This window comes from Pseudorasbora parva, chromosome 11 (assembly GCF_024679245.1).
Source record: "Pseudorasbora parva isolate DD20220531a chromosome 11, ASM2467924v1, whole genome shotgun sequence".
NCBI lineage: Eukaryota > Metazoa > Chordata > Actinopteri > Cypriniformes > Gobionidae > Pseudorasbora > Pseudorasbora parva.
This window is the reverse complement of record NC_090182.1, coordinates 23560146-23571039: the sequence shown is the minus strand read 5'-3', so window position 1 is coordinate 23571039 and position 10894 is coordinate 23560146. Positions and strand designations below refer to the sequence as shown.

At 36.1% G+C, this 10894-nt stretch overlaps 1 long non-coding RNA gene across 1 annotated transcript; it reads left to right on the top strand.

Annotated features, from left to right (window-relative positions):
* Positions 1-6464: 6464 nt before the first annotated feature.
* On the top strand, positions 6465-10339 carry LOC137092903 (uncharacterized). The gene is made up of 3 exons (XR_010908354.1): positions 6465-6628; positions 9974-10073; positions 10167-10339. It is a non-coding gene; the product is annotated as an uncharacterized lncRNA (long non-coding RNA).
* Positions 10340-10894: the final 555 nt, after the last annotated feature.

Here is a 10894-nt window from a genome sequence, read left to right as displayed (position 1 = left end):
GCTGTCTCTGTCAACTCAGGCTTTGATTGAGTTCAGGAGTTTAAAAAAATTATACATCAAGAAGAAAAGAGCTGTCTATGAAAGAGAAACATGAGAAATATAATATACATATAAAAATATATGTCAATGCAAGTAAAAGTTATGAAGTTAGTTTAGTATATATATCGAGACAATTGAACATTTAAGCTTAGTAAGCTTCTTTTTTAAATAGCTTGACTTTAAATAGGATATTTATATTAATTTTAACAAAGTGCCTATAATGATTGATTAACTAAAATGATAAATGTGTAATTGATTAAGGGTATAATAATTACATAAATTATAGCCTAAAGATCTAAATCATTCAAAATTATTATTATTATAAATAAGCATTAAGCTTTATTCTTTAAAAAAAACATTTGCTATGTAGTGACCTTTAATTTAGAGTAGAAACAGTGGGAGTGCATTACAACTGTGTCACTTGACTCACAGCTAATTGGTCCAATTTCAGTTTGAAATCTCTTATCTAGAACATAACCTGCCCTGGAGCAGGTTAGCCCTGGAGCATAAGTTACTATGGCGATGGACACAGCTAAAAGCCAAACCACTTCCCAGGATTGGCACAAACTAAGGTTAAACATGTCTGGCTAGCCAGCTGAACCGGCTTCATCGTATATATAGGGATGGGCCTAAACACTGCCCTGCAGAGTTTAGCTCTAACCCTGATAAAACTCACTTGTTTGTTGCTTTCTAGTAATCCTAAAGGCATTGATTAGCTGGTTCAAGCTGCTAGAGAGCTATACAGGCTTTTTTTTTTTTTTTGCTGGTATTTGCTAGAATCGGTGATACCATGTATCTGAACAAGATGTCCAGGACCTCCAACAAAAAATATGTCCACAACATTAAAACTCCAGCAGTATATTTAACTGTAGACATGGGGTACTTTTTATCCCTGTTTGCACCAAACAAATCTGCTAGGTTTGCTGCCAAAAGGCTCTTTTTTTAGTTTCATCTGACCACAGAACCCAGTTCACTTTTGAAGTTCCAGTCGTATCTGACAATTAAATATGCTGGAGAGTTTTTTTTTGGATGAGCGAGACTGATTTTTCTTGAAACCCTACTAAACAACTTATGTTGATATATAGAGGTTGTTAGATTTTTTTAAAAAGTCATTCTGACCCAAAAACTCAACTTATCTACAATGCTCCATCTGTGAACCTTGGAGAGTCTTTGGCCTCTCAAGCTCTCCTCCTCGATGTGGACACACATCCTCTTCCAGGCAGATTTGTAACATCTTTAGTTTAATGGAACTTAATTATTGCCCTGAAGGTGGAATAGGGGTTTTCAAAGCTTTAGCTATTTTTCTTAAAACCACTGTCTATTAAAGACATAATCTTTTGCTGCACATCAGAAATACATTCTTTGGGAAACTCTTATTCTGATGGATGATTAAGGGAATTGGCCCTTTGTGTTTCCTCATATTTTGACTCATGTGGAACAGGATGTTAGCTACATAATTTCATGCTCATAGTCACCCTGGTGTGCTAAAAGTAAATATATTATAAAAATATGAATAAAAATATTAATGGGAAAATTCTTCAGAGATATTTTACTCTCTGGGGTGAAAAACATTATGGCCAATGTGTTTTGAAGAAAAGCATTTATTTCATCATGTGATTTAGCCCATAGGGGGTAAATCACATTATGAAATAAATGCTTTTCTTGCTTAATAAATGCTTTTCTTAATCAATTTTTCATTGAAGTAAAACAACTGAAGGGGGCCCCTATACTTTCCATTGTTTTACTTCAATTAAAGTTTGATTTTTGCACATTTTTAAATAAAAAATCAAAAGGAAAAACACTGCTGATTCTTTGATCATATGTAACCACTTCAGCTCTGCACCCCCCATTGGACCCACCACAAAACTAGACATATATGGTATCATTTGAAAGATTAAACCTCAGCTTTCTTAAGCTCCAAAATGCTTCAAAATGAGTCTATTTTCACATGTCTGTGAGCGAGCAGCAAATGACACTGTAATATGTCACCGGTGTCCAGATCAAAACATGTGATGCAGACAAATAGCCTACTCTTATTATCGTTAGTTTTGATTGTCGATGTTAGCTATGATTTTTGATGACGTCATCATCAAAATCATCAACATATTGCGTCATACGACAAAAAAGCTGAGAATCTCAGCTCTTTATAGACATGTTTCTAGACCAATCAGAGCCCAAGATCTCCCTTTACAAAGTTGAAGAGGCGGAGACTTCTTTTCGATTTCCTAGTGGCAGGCTTATGTCAATGCAGATGAGTAGGTGTTATTAGATAGTTTGGACAGATACAGGTCCTTCTTAAAAAAATAGCATATTGTGATAAAGTTTATTATTTTCCATAATGTAATGATAAAAATTAAAGTTTCATATATTTTAGATTCATTGGACACCAACTGAAATATTTCAGGTCTTTTATTGTTTTAATACTGATGATTTTGGCATACAGCTCATGAAAACCAAAATTCCTATCTCAAAACATTAGCATATCATGAAAAGGTTCTCTAAACGAGCTATTAACCTAATCATCTGAATCAATTTATTAACTCTAAACACCAGCAAAAGATTCCTGAGGCTTTTAAAAACTCCCAGCCTGGTTCATTACTCAAAACCACAATCATGGGTAAGACTGCCGACCTGACTGCTGTCCAGAAGGCCATCATTGACACCCTCAAGCGAGAGGGTAAGACACAGAAATAAATTTCTGAAGGAATAGGCTGTTCCCAGAGTGCTGTATCAAGGCACCTCAGTGGGAAGTCTGTGGGAAGGAAAAAGTGTGGCAAAAAACGCTGCACAATGAGAAGAGGTGACCGGACCCTGAGGAAGATTGTGGAGAAGGACCGATTCCAGACCTTAGGGGACCTGCGGAAGCAGTGGACTGAGTCTGGAGTAGAAACATCCAGAGCCACCGTGCACAGGCGTGTGCAGGAAATGGGCTACAGGTGCCACATTCCCCAGGTTAAGCCACTTTTGGGCTACAGAGAAGCAGCACTGGACTGTTGCTCAGTGGTCCACAGTACTTTTTTTCTCATGAAAGCAGATTTTGCATGTCATTCGGAAATCAAGGTGCCAGAGTCTGGAGGACGACTGGGGAGAAGGAAATGACAAAATGCCTGAAGTCCAGTGTCTCGTACCCACAGTCAGTGATGGTCTGGGGTGCCATGTCAGCTGCTGGTGTTGGTCCACTGTGTTTTATCAAGGGCAGGGTCAATGCAGCTAGCTATCAGGAGATTTTGGAGCACTTCATGCTTCCATCTGCTGAAAAGCTTTATGGAGATGAAGATTTGGTTTTTCAGCATTACCTGGCACCTGCTCACAGTGCCAAAACCACTGGTAAATGTTTTACTGACCATGGTATTACTGTGCTCAATTGGCCTGCCAAATCATTTTCATGAGCTTATGTTTCATGAGCTTATGAGCTTTTCAAGGTCTGGAATCGGTCCTTCTCCACAATCTTCCTCAGGGTCCGGTCACCTCTTCTCGTTGTGCAGCGTTTTTTGCCACACTTTTTCCTTCAGATTCAGATGATTAGGTTAATAGCTCGTTTAGAGAACCTTTTCATGATATGCTAATTTTTTGAGATAGGAATTTTGGGTTTTCATGAGCTGTATGCCAAAATCATCAGTATTAAAACAATAAAAGACCTGAAATATTTCAGTTGGTGTGCAATGAATCTAAAATATATGACATTTTAATTTTTATCATTACATTATGGAAAATAATATTTATCACAATATGCAATATTTTTGAGAAGGACCTGTACATCTCAATAACGTTTTTTTGTTTGTTTTTTGGAAGGAGATATAAAGAAAATTATTTTTATCCCCTGTTTAATGCCAATTTGTAGAATCAACAGAAACTTTCAGAAAGGTTGTAGACCAAATAGATAAAAAAATATAGATTTTTAAATAACAAATTAATTCAAAGTAATTAAAAATATTTATTTTTTATGTTTATCATAAAATTGTGAATAGATACAATAGAATATATGCAAGGTTGTCTGCTTTTCAAATACTTTTATAGTTCAAAGTATTTAATGTTGTGATTCACCTTGCTGATTGGTCTGATGGGTTAATGGCTTATGACTCTTTAACAAACACTATATGAAAAAATAATGGAAAACATTCTTCTGGAACCAAGGCTGCTGAAGTCGATGGGCACTTGCTACAAGCTACAATAGCAAATAGCAAATCTCCAATATACAGTAAAGACCCACATTGTTATAGTGAGTCCCACATTGTTCATCACATGGGATTTAGTCACCTGGTTAAATAACACATAGTATATCTTACAGTAACTCCTGCAGGAACCTTAGCACAGAAAACAGCACAAAAATAGGATGAAAAGGGGCACAATTATGTGGCCTGCCCTCTTATATGTGAAACATGACAGCAGTGGTACATACAATACAGGTCTTGACAAAGTGTTGCTCTAACCAGGGAAAGAATGCAAAGATATTGAATTTGCTGTTACATTATTCATAGAAGGAATATACAGTTTTATACCATATTTTATTCATGGATTTGCCCTCATACAATAATGCCTTATAAAAGAGAAAGGGTTATTGAATGCTCAGAAAGCAGAGACAGATCTAGTAGTGCTAACTTAAAGTGACAAAAGCAAAATCGTATTACAGAGCCACACATCAATTTCTTTATTGTAATAATGTAATGTATAGGGTTACCAACACCAAACAAACAAGTAAAAAGAAACTTATAATACAGAAAATAAGCAATGTGCTAGATCATTATTAACATCCAGCATGTTTGGAGTTTGGACACTCAGTCAAAAGAAAATGTTTAGGTTTGTGAGGAGAATGCCCTTGACACACTGGAGACCACTTCTGAATGGAGAACACTTAGCAACATGCACCATGCAGAAAGTATCCCACTTGAGTAGAATCCGTTCAGAAACACACTTATTGGATCACTGTGCCATAAAGAATGACACAGCAATTGATCTGTGCATTACATCCTAAAGATGCATGTGATATGCACTGCCTGGCTAAATGGTTAGTTCACCCAAAAATGAAAATTCTGTTATTAATTACTTCAATGTAACCCGTAAGACCTCCGTTCATTCAGAACACAAATGAAGATATTTTTGTTGAAATCCGATGGCTCAGAAAGGTCTCCATTGACACCAATGTCATTTCCTCTCTCAAGACCCATAAAAGGCACTAAAGATGTTGTTACAAAGTCCATCTCATGCAGTGGCTCTACAATAAGTTTATGAAGCAAAGAGAATAGTTTTTGTGTGCAAAAAAACTAAATATGAATCAGCATATTGATTCATGATTTGGATCGCATGCAAATGTAACATTGACGATCCAAATCCTGAATCGATATGCTGATTCATAACCGTTCGAAGCTTTGTTTTGAAATCGGCCCATCACTTAATTTCGTTATTTAGTTGCTGTTTTTTTTTGGCAACAAAAACTATTCTCGTTACTTCATAGAAATGATTGTAGAGCCACTGTAGTGAATTTTCATTTTTGGGTTTCAATTTTCATTTTTGGCAGTTTGACACGTGATCCAAATCATGAATCAATAAGCTGATTCAGAACTGTTTGAGTCTTTGTTTGAGGATTGAAAACAAATGTGGAAGAGAAGACAATGCTGAATATAGTTTTTGTTATTTTTGGACCAAAATGCATTTCAATGCTTATGTCACATATGGACCACTTTAATGATGTTTTTAATACCTTTCTGGACATGGACAGTATAGCGTGCTTACACTTTCATTGAAGGAACAGAAAAGCTCTTGGACTAATATAAAATATCTGAAACTGTGTTCTGAAGATGAATGGAGGTCTTACGGGTGTGGAACTACATTAGGGTGAGTCATTGTTGCACCCCTGAAATGACAGGACCTCGTCTTCTTTTCACAACTTTATTTGTCTCTGAGTATTTTGCACGCGAGAATTTCTCTGCACACACACTTGACACTTGACTACATGCACATTCGCTTGCTTTTTTTTTGCTTCAGGACATGCACTGGTGATGTCACTCTTCTGCTCGCCTCTGACCTCGACAGCAAAGTCAATCTAATTTAACACAAAACTAAGATGCAGTTTTGATATAGTCCCCTTACAAAACTAAAATTCACATCTGGTTCAGAAAAAAACAACAACGGCAACAACAACAACAAAAACATTGTAACATAGGCCTATTCGACATATTCTCAGCGTGCAACACCGTTATTGACATACATTTTATTTTTAGGTGAACTAACCCTTTAATGACTCAGTGTATCGAATCAGCGGTTCGGATCGCCAAAGTCACGTGATTTCAGCAGTTTGACCGGGTTTAACACGCCATCTGAATCGATATGCTGATTAAGGAAGAAGTGTTTTGAAATCTTCCATTACTATATAAGTTATTATTTAGTTGTTGTTGTCAAAAAGGCGCTTCATAAAATGATTGTAGAACCACAGTGTAGTGACATGGACTGACATGGACTTTGTAACGATGTCTTATAGTGTCTTGATAGAGGAAACATGTGGCCATGGCGGCCGAGCCATCGGATTTCAACAAAAATATCTTAATTTGTGTTCCGAAGATTAACAAAGGTCTTACGGGTGTCGAACGATTAGGTGAGGAATTCATTACAGAATTTTCATTTTTGGGTGACTAACCCTTCAAGTTTTAGTAATTTTGTTAAATACTTTTGTAAATTAGATTTTATTTAGCTTTATTTTAGTTTTAGTTAATTTAGTTAATTTTAGTAATTCTAATTTTAGTATTTTCATTAAAGTTTAATCTTTTTAATCTAATATTTATCATTTATTTTATTCTAGTTTTATTCCAATTAACAGAAACCATGTTCAATTGTTATAAGTCTTAAATGGTGAAACAATTCGGATGATTAATTAAAATTCGGTCTTATTTATCTTGAATGTTCTTAGGGGTATTTGAGTAAAAAACGAAAATATTACATATGTACAGTATTCAATTAATGAAGGCAAATGGCTCTGAAATCTTACCAATGTCATAAGAGTGCAAGTGCATTGAGTAACTGTATTGGAATCAGGTTATATAAAAGTCAAGCAGATGGCAGAATGTGTTATTAATGTTCCAGACTTGAAAATATTTTTTTTTAATTTCATGAAGTCAAAACACACACAGAGTAAAACTCCAGGTGAGGTGGCACTAACTAACACAGCAGTCACCTGATGAATGGGGAAAATTGCAATCAAATTTCAATATTTGGCATAGGAATAAATATTTAGCAATGACAGATCTGTCATCAGAGGATCTCAAATGTTGATGAACAAAGCTTTGGGAACTGAACTGCCCTCACAAGGGAATGTGTGTATTAATTTGGGTCTAAAGAGAAACTTTTAAAATAATGCCAATCATACTATATGCCAACAAAATGTTAATTATTTTAAAAAATGCTGGTAGTTTGAGGCATAGAAGGTATTGTCTATTTGGGGGCCAGTTAGCAATTAAATATAAGCTTAAAAGTGGGATTTGGAAGGTTAAGTTCATGTCAACTATAGTGTTGTCACGATACCAAAATTATGACTTCGATACGATATCAGACTAAAATATCGATATATCGATACTAAATCGATACCACAGTAAATAAATAAATAAATAAGATAATATGCTTAATATGACAACAGAACTTGTTATTATTCATTGTTATTTTTTACTAAAAATTCATGTGGCCAGCATGTTCCTTAGGGTTGGGCATCGTTTTGATTTGAACAATTATTGATCAATTGATCAATTATTATTAAAATTATCTCACAAATTTTTGCTATCTCAATGTATTTTTTACAACGGGGTAATTGTGTTGCAATAGCTTACACACAGCACAAGAAAGCTTGATTTCGAATGGTAAATTGAATTTAAAAAGACGAGTAAACAGTAATAAAATAAGAACAAATAAACAGATTACAAACAATAGCACAAATAAATGCAATAGAATAGAAGATACAAATTAAACAGACTGCTTTATTTTTTCAGGTAGGTCTAACATTCAGATAAGGAACTAAATTAAAAAAATGCATAGTAATTACATTTAAAACAACATTGGATAATGTTCTTTGTAAAAAATTCAATAGTGTACAGATGAAACTATTAAAGTTACACAAGTTGATCAGTCAAGAGCAGTTGATCGTTTGTGTTTTTGTAGTTTGAATAACAAATGACTGCGGTCCCTTTAAGACTAACAGACGCATGGATCCTAAACACTGTTCCTGTTACTCGTTCTTCCTGAACTGTTTGCGACTGTGTTTACGTTAATACTCTTCCAGATGTGCACTGATAATTCTTTGAGTGTATTTGACCAATAATAAGCTGGAAAAGGAAGCAAATGTTTGCACTTGTATCATGTCAGAGGCGGCTTTATTACGGTAGGCTATGTGTGTGCGCGCTTCAGATGTGAGCACGAAATCTGCGGGGATTAGTAGAATTAATTTATGTGCAATCCCGCGCGAAATTCAGACCGATCACACACTAACACTAACACACTGTCATGAGGAAAAAGTCCAGCAGAACGCGCGTTCGCCGTGCTCAGAGGTTAACCGGGCTGAGTGAGAATATGCCGGTGTGTGTCAACTCGCTGACGGTCAGAGAGGAGAGCGCACCTGATATCGATACTGTAAAAACGGAGAATCGTATCGTTTCAGATATTCCAGTATCGATATATATCGAAATATCGATATTTTTGACAACACTAGTCAACTAATAGGAACAGTTTACGGTTCCTCCATTCAAATAATGATTTAACAGTAAATAAGTGACTTACTTTCATATAGTTTTTTGTTTTTTAAATTATACATAATTTTGTGTTTGTGGCGAGGTGACCGAGCTAGAGACATGGGAGGAGCGAGTGAGACCGGGGACGTGATTGCGAAGGAGCGGCACTTGCGAGCCACGCTGGTCTCGAGTCCTCTCATGAGGGAGCTCGGAGGCATTTAAGGACAAGAGAGCACCAGGCCTGGACTTTACTTTATGTGTGTGCGGGCAGTCGTCCGTGAGGGGCTGCCCACGGTTTATTTAGTTTTGTTTATTTAATAAAAGTTGTTGAATGTTTGCCGGTTCCCGCCTCCTTCGCATTCACATCCCCGGTCTCACTCACTCCTCCCATGTCTCTTGCTCCTTCACCTCGCCACAGTGTTGTTCTTGTCTTAAAACAAGAAAAAAAATTGACTATTGCATTTTGCAAAGCCATCTATTATATTTGTCTATAAACGTTATGGAAATGATATTCAATTTGCTCCGAGGAAGATACATTCAGAATATTTTGGACTATAAAACAACAACAACAAAATAATTTTTTTTCAAGCCAAAACCATTATAACCATTGCCTTGAACCTGAACCGACACAAAATATGTGTCAACATGACTAATTCCAGGACGTTTAACAACTAAAATGTAAAATTTAGCATAATGTGAGATTAAATATGCTTTACAGGGAGAAAGCATGCATTTAAAGCCATTCTGACATCAATATACAGTGTCTTTATACAACATTCACCATGGCTGTCACCGCTAAATCTTGTACATTTTACAGGAGACTCTACAGTAGTTGAAATTAGATTATGCTACTTGGGTATTTCATGGAGATCACATTAGTCTCTGGTCTGACAAAATAGGCTGTACTATTTTTTTCAAATAAATTATCCTGAATAATTTACATGCATTATCTTATATCCTCAAACTGTTTCTTTTGAAATGTGAGAGATAAAATTTGTATTCATTCTTATTCAGATCATGCCATGATTCTGAAGCAGTGCTCACCACAGGGAGATGTGGATAACATCAGACATTTTGGGAAGCTATAAACCTTTGAGAAAAAAATAGAAGATAACTTTTTAATCCAATATGTGCTGGATAAAAAATAAGCATTAAGAAACATAATAGTGAAAAGACAAACAAAACAACAATACATTCCTGAGAAACAATGCTCTTGTATTTTCCCACAGGTGTTCGAGCAAACACAGTCTGCCTGCAGCAGCTTTACATTCATCCAGTGAAGATCGTCTAACCTTCTGGGGCAATTCATGTCTCTTTGAGGACCTAAAGGTCAGTGATTGAAGCTATTGCATCAGTGGTGTCACATATATAGCCACCCTGTCTTGTCTGTGTCAGCTGTCCAGTCAAGGACTGTGATTTCAGTTTTGAACAGGAAGCCAACCCTGGAGCAGCTCCATTTTCAGCTGTATATCTGGGTTCACTCCTGCCCAACTCCCGACAACTACAACTAAAGCAGAATGAATGCCTCTGGCAAAGCTTGAGCTACCGGAATTATGGGTCTGAGTTTACCAGCATGCATCCATCTCTGCTGCACAAGCAAGAAAAAAGAAAGACTTTCGGGCCAGAGAAGCTGGAGATGGGTTGATTGAATTTAAACATCCACACAAAGCATATAAAGATCTGAAAACATCCCTTTCTGCCCGAAAGCCTGTCAACAATTCAGACATATTCCTAAATGATTCCAAACATTCAATTGCAGTATATCTTTTTTTTGTTGAATTGCCTTGCATGGAGACCTTCAATTCCCTCAAAAAGAAAACATCTGCCCTGATGATTTTTAAAATAGTCATATTTCCATATCCATTCCATTCCATATCCCAGAGTGTAAAGAAAGATTGGTGTTATTTTCTCATTGTTGTATCTGTCTTTGCAGCTCAGAAAGTTGTGAATGTCAATAGAACAGCTGCACTAAACTATTCATGCAATTTTCTCTAAAGCCCGTTTCTGATAGCCACTTATTTTCAGGTGGATCATGAAAGAATGTTTGATGCCCTGCTTTGATTTAACAGCCTAAGGAAGTTCCAGTAATGCTTGTTTAACTAGGTTGAAGGTCATTTAAAGCAACAGGTAACATTTTGTCAGATATATGT